The sequence below is a fragment of the Pseudorca crassidens genome, chromosome 16 (genome assembly GCF_039906515.1).
Source record: "Pseudorca crassidens isolate mPseCra1 chromosome 16, mPseCra1.hap1, whole genome shotgun sequence".
Taxonomy (NCBI): Eukaryota; Metazoa; Chordata; class Mammalia; order Artiodactyla; family Delphinidae; genus Pseudorca; species Pseudorca crassidens.
The window spans coordinates 16,886,890-16,907,872 of NC_090311.1; the positions used below are offsets into that span (position 1 = coordinate 16,886,890).

Sequence of the window (20,983 nt, forward strand, 5' to 3'; positions counted from 1 at the left end):
ATCTGTGGAACTACAGAGTTTTTACGTGAGATCAAAATAGCATCAGAACTTTTCAATTGTGAAACAATGAATCAAGAGAGGAAGAATCAAATGAGAAATGGTAAATATTCCATAAAGAGTAGGCTTAGAGTTCTCAGGCAGGGAATACCCACAGCTATCTTCACACTAACCTAAATCAGGCAGAAGCTCTCATGATGAGGATAAAATGAAATAATGTATGCATTGTTTCTAGTGCGACTTGCATTACTATTTGGCCTAATTATTTGTGATATTTCACCCATATTAGAAGCTTCTTCAGAGGCAAGAAATAACAGTTTGTCTCCTTGAAAACAAAGAACAAAGGCCACAGTGCTCTTGAGAAGCTCGCCTATCATCAGGAGGGGAAAGAATCTGCCCATTATCAGGAAGTTCTCCCTAGAGACCTTGAGTATCTCCCCAAATGATCCCTCAGTGAACTGCAGTTGCCCACAAGGATGACGATTCAGAAGGCATAAGCCTTGCTGCAGAAGTGAGATAGAGATAGTTTAGGGACAATGCAAGCCAAAGAAACATTCTCTCCAGCCTTGCTCTCTGGTGACTGGTGTGTGTGTGCGTGTATGTGGCACAAATGTGCACTATAATAAAATGGGAAAAGGGAGCACATCCCCAGGTTTGCTTCCTTTAATGCCCTCTAGCGTAAAGGACTAGGTTTGGCTGAGAATGATAGAAAATCCAAAATAGCAACGGTCTGAACAAGGTGACATTTATTTCTCTGTCACAGGGAAATGGGCCTGAGCAGTCCAAGCTGGAACAGCCGTCTGCAGTCAGTGGGGTCTCAGACTCCGTCATTATTTTTGCTCTGCCATCCCCAACGCGTGGCTTCCATTGGTTCGGGATGTCTGCTTCATCTCTAATCATCGTGTCCACATGCCATAAAAGAGAGGGAGATGGTATTACTCCTCCCTATAAAGACCCTTCCCCGGGACTTGTACACACACTTCTGTTTATATCCCATCGGTCAGAGCTGAGTCACATGACTCAACCGCAAGGGAAGCTGGGAAATACAGTCTTTATTTTGGGAGACCGTGTGCCCAGCTGAACATTAAAGGGTGCTGTTGCTATGGAAGAAAGGGAAAAGAGACACTGGGGAACAGCTAGGAGTCTCTGCAACATTCTGCAAGGCATTGGAGATTTGGGGGTTTGTCTCCAGGCCACACCTCTCCCTTCCATTCACAGGAGCTGATCCACATAACTGTGTTCATAGTGGGAACCCAGACTGCCTGACTGCTGTGAATGGGACGAAGGGTTTATAGAAAACTCAAGTTGGATCAGTTATATTTTCTCTCCCAAGAATTTGGAATTAAGGTACAGTGATTGACTGTTATTAGTCTTTCAAACTGGACCCATTGTGGGTACCGTGGAGAGGACGTCCTCTGCCAAGTTCGTCTAGAGGCAGACAACTGGTCTGCAGAATCCCTGAGAGAAACAGGGACAGGGCATCATGCAACCCTGGACCAGGGAAAGTCAGACATAGTAGCTGCCCTGATATCTGATCCCTTTCTGGTTCTGGAGCTCAGCTGCATTTCCTTCCTTGGGTTGCATGAGAAACCCTTGTGTCCTTATTGAAGTCCTCCATTTGGGGCTTTGGGTAGTTTGAATGAGTTCCTCTTCCCTGCAGCCAGAAGTACCCTGACAATGACAATGCCTCTGTGTGGCTATGGCTCTGAGCAGGGGACAATAGTCAGCTCAACGTTCTCCTTCGCACCTGGCTTCCTGGACGGGACAAAGCACACCCCTCTCCCTCAAGACTGTGACTTAAATCCATTAAGTTGATTCGCTTTTAGAATCTGATTGTTCTTCTTCCCTTGCAACATGTTTCCATTCGTTTTTGGACCACTGGAGGCACCGCACAGGACCACAGTACTACAAAGCAGGGACTACTGTTGGCAATATTAGACAGGAAGGCAGGGGCTGGGGGAGATATTCTGGGGTGGGTGAGCCATGCAGTGGCCTTCAGATCACCTCTTGACGTCAAGTTATCTGTGTGACTTAGGTAGAGCGCCAGACCTGGGAACTCCCAATACACGAGGCTGCGGCTAAACGAATCTTGTCCTTATAATCGTATCTCATACGTAAACAATTCCCGTCTAAAGAGTCAGGGACTGGAACTTGGGCACTAGATGTTACAGCTACAGCTATGGTTTTCTCCTTTGAGTATTTCAAATAGTTAACACTTGGAGAAGGCAATGCTTCTGGTTAATAACGTGTCTGTCTAAACCAGGCTCCCAAGCATAATAATCTTGCTTGATCTTTTGCCTCTCTGGGCCTCAGTTTCCTCTTTAATAAAATGAAGCGGTGGTGTTAGAACTCTCTTCCATCTCAGAGGTTTTATGAGTCCCCACTCACAGGGTAAGATCCCTCAGTGGTTTCAGAAGACAGAAGGAGAGAATTCAAATGTTGGCTCTGCCACTTACTAGCTGTTTACACATGGGAAAAATACCTTTAATCCTAAGCCTCAGTTTCTATCCTGTAAATGAGGAATGGTGACAGCGCCTACCTGGTGGGGGTCTCCCAGGGGCTTAGCACAGTGTGCTCGACACATGGGGCGTGAGCACTGGGTGTTGGTCATCGCAGCACTGATGACCTCAGATCTCCATGAAATGCATCCATGCTACAGATGGTCACACCCACCCCCCATCGCCACATGACACGCAAACAGGCTGACTTGTCCTCTTTGATAAATGTTGCTTTTATTAATTAACTCCGTGTGAGGGAAAAGCTAAAGAAAAGGGAAGGAGGGAGTAGGAGGGTGCCTGAGCTGTAAAAAATTCCTGAGTTATTTTCCAAATAATCTGGCTTGGCAAAAGAAAGTGGGAAAAATCCCTTCCTAAGCTCGTATCCTGTTAATTTTCAAACTCAAGTGTGTATTTCAATGAAAATTTAATCCATGTGTTTCTGATTCTTTTGTGCTTAACCTATCAAAGCATTGTTTGCAAATAATTATTTGATGTCCAATAAACAGCCTTTTGTGTTGATTTTCCCATGCAACCACCTGGGTGATAGTTCCCTGAAAGGCAAATGGCCCCAGTTGAGACTTAAACGTCTCCTGCTCACAGGCCTGTGGACTGACCAGCAAACCTTACAACTCTCCCCTCCTGGCTAGAGATGATCAGCTGGCCTGGGGTGGCCATCCATGGACATACTGGCCACCTCTGAATGCAGCTTGACTTAAAAAGATGCGTTTCTCTCTCACCAAAACAGAGAGCCAGTCTGTCTCTTTGGAATTTGGACAAAGTGAGACAGAATAAAGGTGCTTGTGAGCGGTGGATCCTACCATTGCATAGCCATGTAAATGCTGAACTGGGACCATTATGGACTGTTTTAGTGTATTCCTCCAGAAGTATAGACCCTTGAGTTTATTGGGGAGGTGGTCCCAGAAAACACCGGTCAGGGAAAGGGAAAGAGAGAAGGAAAGGGGGCAACACAGTCAAGCACATTTCCACGGTGGGCAAATGGAGTTTCATCTTACTGGGGAACTCAGAGAGCCAGGGCAGAACGTGTGCCTCAGAGTTGTCTTGGCCAAGAAGGGAGGGAGCTGGGGGATTTATCCTCCAGCTCTTGTCGGTTATCGCTTGAGGACTGCTCCTGGAGCTGTAGGTTCCCTGGGACTTCTGATCTGCCCCGTAACAGAGTCACAAGTGCTGGCAGTTAAAACATGGACTGTTGTTCTCCCAGAAGTGGTAAGTGTGGAGGGCACTTGTTCAGGGCAAACGGCAGCACTATATGGGCTTATATGCAAGCTGAAGTTATGATGATCAGATAGAGAGATAATAGAACAGTACAGATGCAGAGAGCAAACATCTGTTCTTGGTTCCTTTCCTACTTCAAACCTAATAGTTCAACTTTTCCTAGATTCCCACAAAGATGGTATTTTTCCAATTAGCTCTCCTATTTCCTTGAGCTGCTTTGAGCTGATTTCTATTTCTTATACAAGAAAGAAAGGACCTTCCTTTTCTAGCACCACCGGCAATGGCAGAGGTACAGAATCTCAGAGAATATACCTTAGCTCTCCCCTCATTCCGCTACATCAGTTAAGACTTGTTTTGGTTGCAAGCAACAGAAACTAACACTGATGAACTCAACAACAAAAAAGTGAATCTACTAGAAAACTTTGAGGTACCCAGGGAAGGAAGAGGAAGCCACAGAATCCAGCTAGGGACAGACAGTAACCAGGGGTAAGGTCTCTGTAGTAGGAACCTCCTGATCATCTCACCTGGGTATTGCCACTGTAAAGGAGCGCCAGCCATTCCTTTCATCATTGCCGTACAGTCAAGGGTCCAGTTGGCCAAACTTAGGTTATACAACCACTGCTTGACCACCCTGGGTAGTAAGAGGAAATGTCTACAGAGGACTCTGCAGAGTGAGTGAGAATTTTCGGAAGAAAATGTTACTAGGAAGGAGGAATGGATGCAGGGTAGCAGGGAAGTGCACACACACACACACACACACACACACACACACACTATACTTCTGGAAGCCTACCATTTAATGAGAGAATTAGACATTAAAACCCCATGTAAGAAATGCTACAGTGAAGGTGTAGACATACAAAAAACCCTAGGAGTCCAAAGAAAGGACTAGCTGGGGCCAAGGGAAGGCAGAATGGTTTTATTGAGATCAATATTCAACAAACACTCAATGGGTAATTATTATATATGCCAGGCGTCATGCCCACCATGATATTTACTTATTTATTTATTTATTAACATCTTTATTGGAGTATAATTGCTTTACAGTGGTGTGTTAGTTTCTGCTGTGTAACAAAGAGAATCAGCTATACATATATATATACCCCCATATCTCCTCCCTCTTGCGTCTCCCCCCATGATATTTAAGTGGAACCTAGAAAGATGAGAAAGAGTGCTTAAGTGGAATCTAAGTGTGAAAGGGGCATTAGAAGAACGTGTGTAAAATCATGGAGGTGTGAAACAGCAAAGATACAGAGCACACGATGCGGGAGAGATCTGTGGAGGAAAGAGTGGGGAAGGAGGCATGATCCCAGGCTAGGACATCACAGCGGGCTTTCTGTGCCAAATTCATGAGACTGGATATATCCAGAGTCAGTGGTTAGTCATGAAGGACATCTAGTGTGTCATGGGACTGAGCTCTAGAGAGAGCCCTGTGGTGGACTGTGGTGGCTGGATCTTGAAGACATTGTGGGAGGGGCTGTACACCTGCAGCTAGAAGTTCAGTTAGATGCCTAGTGCGCTATGCCAGGAGGTGTGTGTTGAGCGCTGATTTGGCTCATGACTTAGAGAGGGAGAGATGACGGCTATGAGAGATACTTGGAGGGTAGAATTTTCAGGAGTTGGTTATCAGCTTTGGGAAGCAGAGAGAGAGAAGAGATAGTGTTAATGGAGAAAACGCATAGGGTGACACATAGGGTGGAATTCAGCAGGAACTGCAAGGCTTTTCCTGGCCTCCCATTGTGGAAGTGGAAGGTCTAGTCCACTCTTTCTTCCAGAAATGCAGTGGTCATCCACAGAGCTCCAGTTGGGCAGCCAGAGTGCAGGATCCGACAGGGCTGACTGTGAAAATGTCCATCCTCTCTATGCCCTGCTTTCCATTCAGGACCTTCCCAACGCTAATGCCGATCTAGTGTATCAGCTTTAGCTCCCAGCACTGTCCTGTACATATATTGTGCTCCAAACTAGACTCATTGCTTCTCGACCTCCAGGCCTTTATTCAGGCCATTCCAACTGTCGAGAAAGTCTTCCATATCCTCCAACTTCCAATACCATCTCCCTCTTCCATGAAGCCAGCCAGACAGCCCCCAGTAAATAAAAGGCAACCAGGACACCCAATCTTAGCTCCTCTTCCGAGTAGGCTGGGAAGTATGGTGAAACAGGAAAAGCTCTCCTCTCCCCAGGCAGTCTCCTGTTTCCACAGGTATAGGAAGTAGGACACTGGAGACCCAGTAGGCAGTACTGGCTGGGAAAGCTTCTATTCAAATACCAGGAGAGAGGGTCTGATCCCCCTTCTGCCTGGGCAGCTAGAGGAAGGAACCCATACTCTCAGCTTCCATATGGGAAGTGAGCACCCTGACTTACATCTTTGCCAAGATTTCACAAAATGGCACATGGGGGAAGGAGGTAATTCCCTATAAGAAACTCAAGGTGCTGTAGGCAACCAGGAAAGAAATGCCTCATGCACTGGGGAATGGGCTAGAGGTTAGTTTTGACCAGAAGACTCCAAGGGGCCAGTGGCCACCAGTGTCCATGTCTCACCATGAAGCCATGCATGGTGGCTGCATTGCAGAGACTCTGAGGCCCCCTTCTGGGCTGGAGTGGAGCCTGGGAGGGAGACTTTTCTTGTCTGTTTCCAGCCTTGCTGCAGGGAGTAAACTTGATCGGCTTATACTGATTGGGACCTTTCCTCGGGAGATCACACAGATGCCTTGCTCTTTTCCACCACAGGATATTCAGAGTAAGAGGGAAGTAGAATTGAAGATAGGGGCTAAGGTCACAGAGTCAAGAGTCCTAATTTTGTCTTCCACCATCTAGTTCTATGGCTTAAGGCAGATCTCGGTTTCTTCCTGTGTAAAATAGGCGTGACAAATCACTCACCCGATTTACCAGGATAGAAGTGTCACAGTCGTAAGTGTGGTTGAAAAAACATCATACCAATAGATCTAGCTATCACCATTAGAGGCACCTCATCGGCAATTTTGCAAATTTGTATGTGATTATAACTAACCTCTCACCACAACTCTCTTACAAAAAAACGTGTGTGTGTATGTATGTATATATACATGCACACACACACGCATTATGTGCATACACACACATGTGCATATCCCAGGGGCTTTTGTATAACCGCTGATGTTCTTGGGTTTCAACTGAAAAGTATCCAGCCCACCAAATATCTCCCCGGGGGAACGATCTACTGAGGAGAAAGGCTGAGAGTTTTATCAGTCTTCCTGTAGCAACCTAAATTTCTTTGGGCCTCTCCCAAGTCAAGTAAAACAGTCAGAGTAAACTGCAGGCTCAGCATTTCAGTTTCTACGAGGACAGGTGCCAACATGATACGGATCACGAACCCAGCAGAGTTTTCAAACCAATAATGCAAATGAAAATAAAGTAAGTTTGGGCAAGCAGCCTGCTATGTTAATACTATGTTCAATGTTATGAGCTACCTTTCCCTAAAAATTATTGCCCCTAGAGGTACTTGCTGGAAAACCAAAAATTGCTCTCCCAACTTGGAGATTTTATCCTTAAGCTTGAAATCTACCAGATGCCAACATTTTCAGTGGGGTTTCTTCCAACTTTCTTTTGAATGTTCATTGCAGTCCTTGTTTTTATCTCACTGGTCCCTCCATATTTCCACAATTTCTATTCTACTTTCCTGGCATAGTTCTGAATGTCCTGGGTAGAAACAGTTTTCTCTGTCAGTGGTTTCTAAACATGTTGGAACTCTTTCCAAATAGTAAAACCTCATCCCACTCCCAACTGCAGTGTGCCTTTCTGGTTGCAGCAGTTATAAAGCAGGTTTAGTGAAGGGAAGAAGGCAAAGATAAATAATTAGGCCCTAAATGCATTTAATTTAAAAATAAACCTAAGAGGAAAGTTCTCTTGGCCTGAAAAATGATTCATCTTATGTTGTAAAAGATGAGGGGATGCCATGAGTAGCTGTGAGTCCCCTGCCCTCTGAGCTGCCTCAGCCCTTGCTTAGATGGAGATCACTATCTAATCATTGTTCTCACCTAAGTGGGGTGGGGCTGGGGCCATGAATCCAGGGCCTCAGAGACCCTGGGCAAGTTGTGTGCTCTTCAGACCACAGTCAGAATAAAGGAACTTCCTAAGCTCTTAGGCAAAATGGAAGGGAACATAAGATGAGTGGGCTCTATATGACTGGTCATATGAGCGTAGCATCAGGGGAGCCTAAGGGCTTCGCATCCTCACAATGTATGGGGGTGGCTTGCCAATATCCCACTGAGGCAAAAGATGGTGCCAAGCCCATCAGAAGTCCACAAAATCAACCACAGACACTGTGGTCCATGCAACACAGTATGGTACAGAGTTTTGTGATAACTACCTTTTCTGGAATTACCCTACCCTCATCCCTTACTAACTGTATAAACTTTGGCAAGTTTCTTCCTCTTCAACTTTACAATGGGTTGATAATAGCACCTACCTCATATGGTTGTCTGAGGACTAAAGGATACATGAGAAATGCTTAGAACAATGCCTGACACTGAGTAATTGTTCCACAAAGATCAGTGACTCCCATTTGCTCTGAGGTAGTATACAAATTGCAAAAGTTTATTCCTGAGAGAACATCAAAACAGAGGATATCCTATCTTCTGATGAGACCCACCAGCCCTGCATCTTGTTTATCTGTTCTCCTTACTCTCCCCCTATATACCATTGTTCTCATTCTATGGCTTTTAATGGTTGTGTGGGGAAAAAAAGTCAAATCAGCTTTTCTTGAGATTAATTCATCCAAAAAGTTCAACTGGCTGATCATGAGTGACAATAGCCCATGGATATGTTAAATATAAACGAAGAGGAGATGCTTCCCCGCTCGACATCCATCACTGAATGTAGTCCAATATGTGCCCAACACTTGCCAGCTATTCCCTCATTTCATCCTTTAAAATTTTACAGGCTAAGTGTTATTATTCTTTCTAGCAGGAGGAGAGGAGGAAAGAAAAGGATGAATATACACACATCATTTCCTTTTTTGGGGGCTGTTTTAGGCAACCTCTAAGATGGCCTTCATCAATCCCAGACTCCTGGTATTCATGGCCTTGTATAACCCCCTCTCCCTGAATGTCGACTGGATTTACTGACTTATCTCTAGCTAATACAATATAGCAGAAGTGATTAGATGCCACCTCCAAGATTAGGTGATAAAAAGACTACGGCTTCTGTCTTGCACGCCCTCTCTCACACTTTCACACTTGCTAGCTCTAAGAGAAGCCGGCTTCCAGGCTGTAAAGTACCCGATGGAGAGGTCTGCATGGTAAAAACAAAACAAAAATATGGTCCTCTATAGCCAGCAAGGAACTGAGACCCTAAGTCCAACAGCCCATGAGAAACTGAATCCAATCAACAACCACATGAATGAGCTAAGAAGCAGATCCTCCCCAGTCAGACCTTCAGATGAGAGTGCAGCCCTGGCTGACAGCTTGGCTCCAACTTTATAAGAGACCATAAAGTCTCTCATAATTCTGAGGCACCTAGGTAAGCTGCAGAAATTGAGAGCTAATAAATATTTGCTGTTTAAAGTTGCTGAATTCTGAGGTAATTTGTTACACAGCACTTGATAACTAATACAGGGGTCTTTGTATATAGAGCTCACACTCTGAATTTGTGCTTCTGGTCAGTAGCTTATGTTTTTTACAAGGATTGCTAAAGTTTAAAACAGAGTTTAGAACCCTTCTCATGACAGTCACAATTTCTTAGGATTCTGAGGCTCACCGTATTCTCTCTCTGCCTTTTTTTTTCACCCTTCTCTTATGTCTCAATTGGTTGGAAGTAGGAAAAGATGATGCAGAGTCTGGCTTAACCTTGAGGGATATACACTTGTCTTGGGTTGACCTCCATTCAGAACACTAGCTGGCCAACCAACCTATTTCCACTTGCATGTACTCTGGCCACACAGACACGGCTGTTAAAAGCACCAACCAGTATCACCACCTGAAATTAACCATGACCCTAGGGCAGACCTGGGAAGGCAGGTCATGGCCAGGCTTTGGCCATGGTTTTAGTGTTCACCATCATTTCACTCAATGGTACTGAGGTTTCACAGACTACTTGGTGTTAATGCAAGCATTTGGCCATACTGAACTTTCTTAAAAAATAAATTTATTTATTTATTTTATTTTTGGCTGCCTTGGGTCTTCATTGCTGCACGTGGGCTTTCTCTAGTTGCGGCAAGTGGGGGCTACTCTTCGTTGCAGTGCACAGACTTCTCGTTGCAGTGGCTTCTCTTGTTGTGGAGCACAGGCTCTAGGAGCACAGGCTTCAGGACTTGTGGCTCATGGGCTTAGGTGCTCTGCATCATGTGGGATCTTCCCGGACCAGGGCTCGAACCCATGTCCCCTGCATTGGTAGGCGGATTCTTAACCACTGCGCCACCAGGGAAGCCCCATACTGAACATTTTAATTCTGCAATACTCTCTCAGGCGGAGTGATGCAATACTGTTTTCTCAGTCCGTAATACTCTTTCCCTTACTTCTTCACACCACTTAATGCTTGTTCTTTATCTTTCATCTTGGGCACCACTTCCTCTGTGACGTGCTTCCTGACCACTTAGCCCAAGTCTGAATTGCGTACCATATTCTCCAACAATGCCCTGTACTTCCCCAGTCACAGCACTTCTCACATTGTCTTCTCTGGGGATGGATCCTTTTCCCTCACTAAACTTAAGCTGAAGCCAAGGTATCTTGTTTCTTTGAATCACTGTTGCATCCTCAATGCCTAGCACTGTCTCTAGCACCTAATAATTAATAATAAATATTTGTTGAATGAACGAATGCTTTGGAGTCTTCAGGCCAAAAATTCGCTTCCAAAACTTATCCACGCTTCTTAACATCAAAACCTCAGAGAGCAACAACCTGGGTAAAGAATGTAGGCAATAAAAAGCAGTTGAAATGCCAAAGAACATACAAATTTCAAGCAAAGCGGAAGAATGAGACAGCTGTCTAGATAATAGAAGCCATCAGACACAGTTTGGCTACAAGTCACTGGTAAATTCAGGTGAGAGTGCTCAGTCGGCCTAAATTATCTGGATAATTCTTCATTTTGCTTTGGCCCATAAATTCTTTTATCTCCTTTACAGTTGGGTAGTTGGCAAAGCCTGTCACTCCCACCAGAGAATGTGGATGGGTTCCAAGGCACTGACCTCCCTTTTATCCAGTTTCATCCTTTTTATTTCCATTTCATTTCTTCTGGTTCCAGTTGGTTCCCTGGGTTAAGGGCTTCAGAACTGTTTAAGAGTGACTTTCTGTTTTGACCAATCTTGCCGTTGAACCTTAGTGAGCTTCAGTGTTTGGTATTTGCTTTGTATATTTTTCTGACTTGTAGAATGTTGTCAAACTTTTAAAATATGATGGGAGGAAAGACTTTAAAATATTTTCAGAAAAATCCTTATTGATGTCTTAAATCTTCTTGTCTTTTGCAATTAATCCTAAACCACATGACTGTACAAAATAGCTACCAGAAAGATTGCCATGCCCCAGTCTCTCTCTACAGATAGAAGTCATTTTGAACAAAAATCAGGCAATTTAAATGACTGATTGATCCAATTAGTAAGTTATAATAAGTGGATACCACCTATATCAATCAGCTTTTGCTGCATAACAAACCACTCCAAAATTTAGTGGTTTAAAACAACAACCTTTTATTTAGCTCCAATTCTTGGGATTGGCTGGGTGGTCTTCTGCTCTGAGCTGGCTTAGTTGATCTCTGTGGCTGGTCACTCCCTTGCATCTGGAGTTAGCTGATAGGAGGGCTGGTAGCTGGATGATCTAGAATTGCTTCTCTTACATGTATGGGAGATGACAGACTGTCTGCTGGTCACCTTGGTTGCCCATGTGGCATCTCATCCTCCAGCAGGCTAGTTCAGGCTCATTTGCATACCAGCGTCAGGGATCCAAGCCCAGCAAAAGAGAGAAGCCTCCAATAGACAAGCAATTTTCAAGTCTTTGCCTGTTTCACATTTGCTAATGCTTCAGGTCACACGGCTAACCAAGATTCGAGAGGTGGAGCAATAGACCCTACGTCTTTTTTTTTTTTTTTTTTTTGCGGTACGCGGGCCTCTCACTGTTGTGGCCTCTCCCGTTGCGGAGCACAGGCTCCGGACGCGCAGGCTCAGTGACCATGGCTCACGGGCCCAGCCGCTCCGCGGCATGTGGGATCTTCCCGGACCAGGGCACGAACCTGTGTCCCGTGCATCGGCAGGCGGACTCTCAACCACTGCACCACCAGGGAAGCCCCTAGACTCTTCCTCTTAATGGGATATCATAAGGAAGTGGATGTAGAAGGGGAAATGGCCATTTTGACAATCTATCATAATATCATTTCCATACAACTTAACCTTGTTTGGTCCTCATGGCAGCCCACCGAAGGAGCATTCATTTCCATTTTATGAATGAAGCCACTGAGGCACAGATGGGTGACATCACACACTCGTGGTTATACCACTAACAAGTGGTAGAGCTGGGATTTGGGCTTGGTTCTGCCTTGCTCTGAAGCCCGCCTTTCTAATCATTCTACTTTGTGCCTAACCCAAGTACTGGCTGGTTGCTCACAGGTTGTTACTCTGAATTCAGGGCTATTTTGTCCCCCATGCATGTAGGCAGTAGCTTCAGTCTATGTTTATCAAATATTTTCAAAATATTTTGCAGAGATTTTTTTTTTTTTACCAGTTCAATAAAACCTCAAGCCCCAGATGTGGTTAAGTCAGGCTCTCTTCTCCTGAACTTTCAAGGCCTGAGGCACTTGATGGTAATGCAACCTCAACTCCTCCAACTCCGCAGTGACATGCTTTCCTGCTCATAAACAGAAAGTATCTTCTTTTTTGAAGCCATGAAATTCTGCTGCAGGTTCCACCCTTGGAAGAGACAAGACTCAGAACCTCCAGCCTCATTCCTAGCCCCGGCTTTCCTTTCAAGACCAAGGTGGGGCTGGGGTCACATGCAGGGATGTGGCCTCCTTGTATAGATAAGAAGGGGTCATGAGAGCCCTTCAAGTTTCAGACAAACGATAAACCACACAAAAATGAAACCAGCGCCACAGCAAGCAGCGCCTCTGAGCTGGTCTCTGCCCAGTTTTTGCAAAGGTACATTTTCTCCTTTCTGCTTCTTATTCTTCCTCCCGTGGTCTCCCTTCCTCACGGTCCCCCCTTGGCTGCTCTCCCTGCCCCCCTTCTTCGTTAGAGCTCCCCTGCCCCTCACGTCTTCCACTGCCATTTCTTAGAATCCAAACATCCTTTCCTCTCCATCCCATGCCTTCCTTTAGCTGTGAATGCCATTTAGGAGTACAAATGGGCCCCAAAGTTACCTTGGGCGGCAACTGGAAAAGATGGAGGACCCAGGAGGTGAATTCAATGCACTTGATGAATCTGGTCACCGTTTATTCTGAGGGAATAGAAACACATTATTTTGTACTTACATATATTCTAAGTCTACTCTGAAGTTTCCCATTGAGGAGGAATGAATTTATCTTCATTTGACAATTTTATGACCCAGATCCGCCAGCTCTGTCCATTTATCTGATTTAAATGCAACTGAAAGACTGGACTGCTTTGACAGAAATCCAGGCATGGCCAACAGTGCTTCCCATCAACGTAGATTGTTCATAATATGCGAGTTTCCCAGTGTGGCCGTCAGGGCCTCCTGGTTAAGCTTACCTCTTGAATGATCATTATTCAGCAAGAGAAAATGATTCCGTAATGAAAACAAGTGCTTGATGTTTTTTTTTCTTTTTAGATTTATTAAAGCGCCTCAGAGGCTGTTTTTATAAAACCCAGCCCTTAGAGTGGCTGACCTTAAAAATGTGTTTATCTAAGCTATATTCCCCAAAACATTGACCAACATGATAAATAATTTATTTAATATTTCCTTAAATATTATTTTATTTGGTTTAAACCCAAAGTAGAAACGTCTTCTCCCCAAAAGGAACACTGTCTCATTTTTTTTGTATACAATGGAAACTTTTGGGGACAAATAAAAGAAATATAATCTTTTTTCACAAATTTTGGTTTACAAGGTGACTGCTGGTTAATCCAGGGGCTGTGGAATACGTGTTGTGACATTTAGGTGTTAAATTAGAACTTTGGTTCATGGGTATATGCTTATTTCAAGCATTTACTAAGACTGGTAGGAAAATAAGTATCCATAAATAAATACAGCAAATAGGGCACAAAGAAATAATCGATAGAAAAATGCCCCCCACCCAAGCCACGAGCAACACAAGGGCTGTGTTCATGTTGACAAAAGCTTTTTTTTCCCCAGAGATTTTAGTAAGTCCACAGCTCAGTTATATTGGAACCAGCCTTCAGGAGAACTTGCTAAATGTTCCTACTTCCTCTGCAGAACTGTGCCTCAATCCATAGGACTAGTAATCCCAGAATTCCTACCCCTGGGCCACAGAGGCAGGCCCTGACGTAGGCTAGACAACCAGATTCCACTCTCTGGGACTCAAGTTGGTCATGTCACACGTGGGCCCAACCTCAACCAATTCTAATTCTTGGGAATTTTTCAATAAGAAACAGGAGGAGAAAGGGCCTGGCCCTTGGAGTCATAGAACTAGAAGCAAATGAAAGGCTGCCCAGGAAGGAGCCTGACTACGGAAGAGGAAAAGAAAGCCACTTGGAGAAGCAGAGCTGAGCCATGGAGACAGTGATTTCTGACAATGCTGCGTAAGCTCCTGGATCTAACCAGGCCTGACCATAAATCCCCCCTCTCCCTTTAAGCTGTCTGGAGTCAGTGTGGGCACGTCACCTCTAATAACCCAAAGAGTCCTGACTAATCCGGTGAGTCAAGGATGAGACACAGTGGCCCTCAGGGGATATTTGTTTGTTTGTTTCTCCCTAGCTTTCTGTTGGTAGCTTAGATTTATGTCTATCCTTAAATCCTAGCTCCAGAGCTGCATATAATTCTGTTCACCCTTTTTTTTTTTTTCCTTTTCTTTCTTCTTTCTTTCATCCCTGTATGAACAGGAAGTCAGGATGCCCAGTCAGATTCTTGCAGGGGAGAGTGTGATGACTTATCCCCACACGCCAGTCCCTAAAAGCCTTTTTGCGGATTTCAGAAGGTATCTGTGGATTAACAGTAAATGTGGGTATTTGCTCACCCATCTGGGAATTCTTACACTTTAAATTCAGTTATGAAACTAGTCTGTGAAGGCTCCTTTTGGGTCCAGCTGGAGATCTTGGCACCTTAAAACTGTCACCCTTTGAACGATGACCGTACGCCGTGCAGTGGGTGGCGTGCCTTACATATATAGCTTCCCACAGTCCTGTGTGGTAGACACCAGTACTGTCCCGTTTCACAGCTAAGGAAGACACTCCAAATGGTTCCGAAATCTGCTCAGGTTCGCTCAGTTAGTGAGTTGTAGAGGCTGCATGAAATTCCAGGTCTAGAGCTTGCCATGCCCCCTAAACCCCGGCCACTCTTCTGAGAAAGTGAAAAGCAGAGGGGCAGCCACGGAAGATAGCAGCTCTGCCCCACAAGGTTCAGGAGGGGCTACTGAGAAGAGTCACTAGTAAGCAAAGAACATTGGAGATGGAGTTAGACTGCTCCAGGCTGACATTCTAGCTCTGCCGCTTTCTTCCTACTTTTGTACACATCTTTTTATCCCTCTAAGCCTCGGTTTCCACAGTTATAAAGCAGGCTAATTATACTGTAGTGCATCGTCTCCAACCACAGTCCTCCCCTCTGTGCAGGTGCATGCCCTCCTTGGATCAAGAAGAGAAGTCTTTATTCCTGTCTTACCCCTAGGTTCTTCAGGACATTTTTTTTTTTCTTATATTCCATATATATGTGTTAGCATACGGTATTTGTCTCTCTCTTTCTGACTTACTTCACTCTGTATGACAGACTCTAGGTCTATCCACCTAAAGACACAGACCTACTAGAGAATGGATTTGAGGATATGGGGAGGGGGAAGGGTAAGCTGTGACAAAGCGAGAGAGAGGCATGAACATATATACGCTACTAAACGTAAGGTAGATAGCTAGTGGGAAGCAGCCGCATAGCACAGGGAGAGCAGCTAGGAGCTTTGTGACCGCTTGGAAGGGTGGGATAGGGAGGGTGGGAGGGAGGGAGACGCAAGAGGGAAGAGATATGGGAACATATGTATATGTATAACTGATTCATGTTGTTGTAAAGCAGAAACTAACACACCATTGTAAAGCAATTATACTCCAATAAAGATGTAAAGAAAAAAAAAAAGAGAAGTCTATTTCCCTCTCCTCGAAGACGGGCTGGTCTCAGCATTTGTTTGGGCCAATAGAACATGAAGGAAGTGACGACCTGGGGCTTCTGAGCCCAGGCCCCATGCTGTAAGGAAGTCCAGGCTAGACTGGCAACTGATTAGGGACCCTGGAGGACAAGGGTCCATCTTGAATGATCAAGCCATGACCAAGCTCCCAGAGAAATGCAGCCTCATCAAACTCTAAGCGAGACCAGCAGAAGAACTGGCCCAGCTGAACCCCAACCAAGGCACAGAATTGTGAGAAGTAATAAATATTATCATTTTAAGCCATTACGTTCTGAGACGATTTGTTATGAAGCAACAGATAAGTAGCAAACTTACCTCACTGGGTGGTTTGGAAGGATTAAACAGGCTAATGTGTTTGAAAGCAAGAACACCTAGGACAGTGCTTGGCATTGAGGCGCTCAGAAAATGTTGGCTGGGCAAGTACTTTGTGTCCACTGTTCAGGGCAACTGGGAGACGAATAGTGAGGAGAAAACGTCCCGCCTTCCTGGAGCTTACGTTGTAAGAGGAGGAACAACGAACATGCACTAATAAGTGCTGTTCGGTCAAATACCGACTCCCGCTGGAAAGAGCTGCTCCCTAGCAGCTCTGCGTTGTGCGTGTTTGCTACTGATTATCCCTGGCTTGTGTGCCCTCTGACCCTGCCTTCAGACATGACAAGACATGGCAGCAAGGTGGCAAGTACAGCCTGAGATAGAAGACCTGTTTTGGACGATGTCGTTGGAGTGGACCCCGCTGCCTGGGAGATCTGAGCAGACCTCTGAATGATATGAGGAAGTCAGCCTCCCCCAGCACACCCATGATTCCTAGAGCTTGCCCCATTCCCACAGCATGTTTTAATTATTTTGTTTTCATCTGTCTATCCTCACTGTCTGAGAGCTCTGGGGGGCAGATGGAGGTGTTTCTCATTCAGATTCTCTGTGCCTTGGGCACTGGTTGACACCAAGTAGGTGCTCACGGTACATTCATTGACTCTATGAATGCATGTCATGACCGCCCACCACTCAACACTGGGGTTACAGTCACTGGGCTAAGAAGCAGCTACCCTCTGCAGACCAGCGGAACACAATCTCACTTCCTGTTTCATGAATACGGTAGTTGGAGACTCACCTGTCATGGGACCCACCTGTCATGTGACCCCCACACGCAGCCTGGAAACCTTCCTGGGGCCCAGCCGCCCTCCTCTCACACGCCCCTGGGCCAAACCCTCCATAACCATCATCAGAAAGGAAATACCTACACCTACCTTGAGCTGATCCCCTACAGAGTCCACAGAGGTGCAGGCAGCGGGATCTCCAGGGCTGCGGAAACCCCGGGGGCCTGGGCTGTGTCTCCTTCATTACAGGTTCCAGGGAGGACTTGGTGGGAAGGAACCATAGGGGGCAGAGGTTTCTGCCCAGCACCCCGACCCCCAGCTCTTCTCCCACTGAAACAACACAGTTTGAAAAATATCACGTCCAATGTCAAAGAAAACACGCTGGCTGTGCAAGCCACAGGCCAAGGGTGTGCTTCCCCCTCTGTCTTTCCCACCAAACCCTTCTTCATTCTCCAGTGACCAGAGAGCTGGCAGGTGACTTGTCTTCTGAGCAGGTCCACATTCCACAAAGGGACCCTGGCTGTTCGCAGCCCTGGGAGAGAAAGCCCATCGTGGGCTTTCCCCGTGGAGCTCTCTCCCTCTGCCTCTCTCTGTCTCTCTCTCTCTCTCCCTGCCTCTCCTCCAGCTGCTCCTGGCTCAAGCCGCTGCCTGCCCCGGCTAATAATGCCTTGTCACGCAGCGACAGAATTATGGTCTCACACTGGCTTCACATGTCACAAATAATTGCGTTCCTTGCGCATCATATTGAAGTTGTCAGGACTCTCTTACGCCTATAATTTGTGTGAGTTGATCATACTTTGGCAAAACAGCAGGTCACAACCTGTGCCCTTTCGCCCCAATGGCTGGCTGAGAACGACCTACAAATCTTGTGACAAGGACAGCAGAGAGGGTATGAACTGTTCAATTGCTCGTGCCTACCAGCTGCCATGGAGAAGTGTTCTTTCCCTTCGCCATCGTTTTAAATGGGCTAACGCAGCACCCCGTGTCATCCTGTCTTAATTTCTTCACATCTGGTTTTTTCCCTCCAGAAAAAACCCAGATATTTCTAATTTCTTTTGGATATTTCTAATCTTTTTTTTCTTTACCGCAAGACATTTTGGTGCCAAACCCAAGTGTCTTTCTTCCATGTGTTTTAAATAAAAACCTCCAGCGTCTGTGATAAAGCCTGTAGACCTCCCTCTGTGTCCGGCCCAACTGCAGAGCGTTTCCCTCTTGCTCTAGCAATGGTTAAATCCCTCTGGCAGCTTTATGAGCTCCTTCGCTAACACTTTATTGGGTAACATGTTCACAAACAGTGTTCCCAAGCCTTTGTTTTCATTAAAGTACAACATGTACCATCAAGTTGCATTTAATTCACTGCTTCATGTTTTATACACAGTATCGCTGACCAAGGTCTTCAGTATCTAATACTGGAGAAGGGATAATGAAGTTCAAACTGCTTTTATTACCCAAGATCTTTAATAATTGACTTCTAAAAAAAAAAAAAATCAGTGGAAAAGAAACAAGATGACCAGGTTCTGGCCAGACTGATGCTCTGCAGATACACTGGAATGAGGTCAAGAATAAGATGTTTTATGTGGGTCTGTCTCCAGGGAAGCTGCTGGAAGTTGGGTGCCCAGAGAGTGGCCAGCCCCCTCCTTGTTTTGAGGAAGAGAAGATGATGGGAACGTGGATGTGGATGGCCATTCCAGTGGCTTCCCGTTCTTTTACAAGCTACCCCACCCCTGCAGGGAATTGCCAGTGGAGAGCGATTCCAAAGGCACATGGCAACATCTGACTTCCCAGCCGTAGACACCAGGGAGTGAGGACCACATGCCATCTGTTGGTGCAGCAGCAGGTATAAGGGCACCAGGTGAATGCAAATCAAATGAGCCAAGTGCTCTCACCACACAGTGCAAGGCATGTGCATTTAATTTCTGAAGGCATCAGCCGAGGGAACCTGAACCAAGGATACAGCAGATTATGCTTGAGAGTTGCTGTGGAGGACAGAAAGCCAAGTCCTTCCACTGTTTTGGTCCCTTGATCCGTCACCTCTGTCGTCTGGTTCATGGGCACAGGCCAGGGACGCTTGTCAGCACTGGAAGGCATTTCACTTTTGATGCAATTTACAAACAGCTCACCACCAGGGTGGAGTGGAGAGTGGGCGGGAAGAAGGGCGGGGGATGAAAATGTAGTGTCCAATCACAGCTGTAAACCTCCAAAGGCCCCACCTACAAGGCAAATTCAACGCAAAAACGGATGGTTATGGACTCCAGGTTTATCTCTCAGCACTCTCTCTGCGAAAAGAGTTGAGTGAAAAAGGCAGACAGACAGAGGTTCAAACCACAGCACCACCTCTGACCAACCTGGGCAAGTTACCTTAACTCTCCAGGTCTCAGTTTCCTCATCTGCAAAGTACTTGGTACGTAGTAGGCACTGAGCGTATCTTAATTTGTCTCAGTCTAGATTCTCATTTATGAGCAAAGGAGCTCAATGGCTAGCTTAAGTAGAGAATGAATTTATAAGGACAATGTTGGGTGGCTCAGAGTCTACAGGAAGACAGAGAGCTAAGATGAAATGTCAGCTGGAACCAAGAGGGGTTAGAGAGCAAAGGACACAGGTGAGGTTATGCCTAAGGCATTGGCTACAGTACCACCCCTGGCATTTATCTGCTACAGTACCACCCCTGGCATCATCACCACCGGCCAGTTGGTGCCACCACCCTACGCTAGACCTTCTCTATGAGCCTCTGCCTTGCCCTCCTCCAGGTTCAGAAGCACAGGCTGCACCTCTGAATGGTCAGCCCCCGGCCCTATGGCCATGGCTGAGCTGCCCAAGGGCGGGAAGAGAGGATATACTTAGAAACCTTGGGAAGATGCTCACCATGGCTGTTGGAAATTCTTAGCAAGTATGCTCTTCATTCCCATTCTCTACATAGAACTGGGAGAGAGGGGAGTTCAGGTTTTAGCTTTTCTTACAACCACTTCGATGCATTGCATTTTTTGCTGCCTTTTCAACAAGGGGGCAGGATAAGGGGAACCTGCCTCCAAGCAGCCTGACTGGCTCGTCCAAAGCCACTTAGGGTACAAGTGACAACGTTTGGAATGAAAACCCACACCTCTCCAATTCCCTGTAAGTTGTGTCCACACTAGCTCATGGAGTGACTATGGAAAAACTCCAGAGGCAAGAGTGGAACCGTGGCTTCCTGTAGGAACAGTGGACACTGGCTGCCCGGTGCAAAGTGATTTTTGACTTCCATATCTGTCACTGGTACAACAGAACTTTAAAGAAATGTCCTGGCCGGCCAAGCAAAATGGGGACTCAGCCAAGTCCATGGTTAAGGAGAGAATGGAAAAAAAAGTGTCTGGAACACTCAGTTGCATGCTCCATTATTGAGCGGTTATGTTCTAAGCATTAGGCTGAGTGCTTTTGTGGCATTATTTCACTTAACAGTCAAAATAAACCAGAGTAGATGTCGATTACTCTCCCCATTTTACAAACAGGTAAATCAAGGTCCAGAGCGTGGGGATAGCATAGACATGGCAAAGACCTGGGCCTCAGAGCTTTGCCTTCAAAGCAGAACACGCCCACGGATGTCTCTGGGTGGTGGCGGTGTATAAAAGGGACACGGGAGTCTCAGGACACAATATCACGGGTACTTAAGAAATGCCTGAGGATCTCATAAGCTCAAAACCGGTATCGTTTGGGCTGAGGGATCAAGAGACAAAAAGCTGAGGGATATTTCATGATCTGGAAACTTTCAGTTTCCTTTAATATGAAAATACTCAGCATAAAGTATTAAAGATGTAAGGATTCAGAGGTTTCAGGAGGCCAAAGAAGATTAAGAACGTCTCTCCGCAGATGAAGTGCATGGTGTATCCATTACAGGGCAAGGAGGTTTCCCCTCCCCTCCCCTGCACG

At 45.8% G+C, this 20,983-nt stretch overlaps 1 long non-coding RNA gene across 1 annotated transcript; it reads right to left on the bottom strand.

The window, feature by feature from the left end:
- Positions 1–764: 764 nt before the first annotated feature.
- LOC137208399 (uncharacterized) lies at positions 765–17,668 on the bottom strand. The gene is made up of 3 exons (XR_010935618.1): positions 17,234–17,668; positions 13,047–13,123; positions 765–889 (listed from the first exon to the last, which is right to left on the bottom strand). It is a non-coding gene; the product is annotated as an uncharacterized lncRNA (long non-coding RNA).
- Between the last annotated feature and the right edge of the window lie 3,315 nt (positions 17,669–20,983).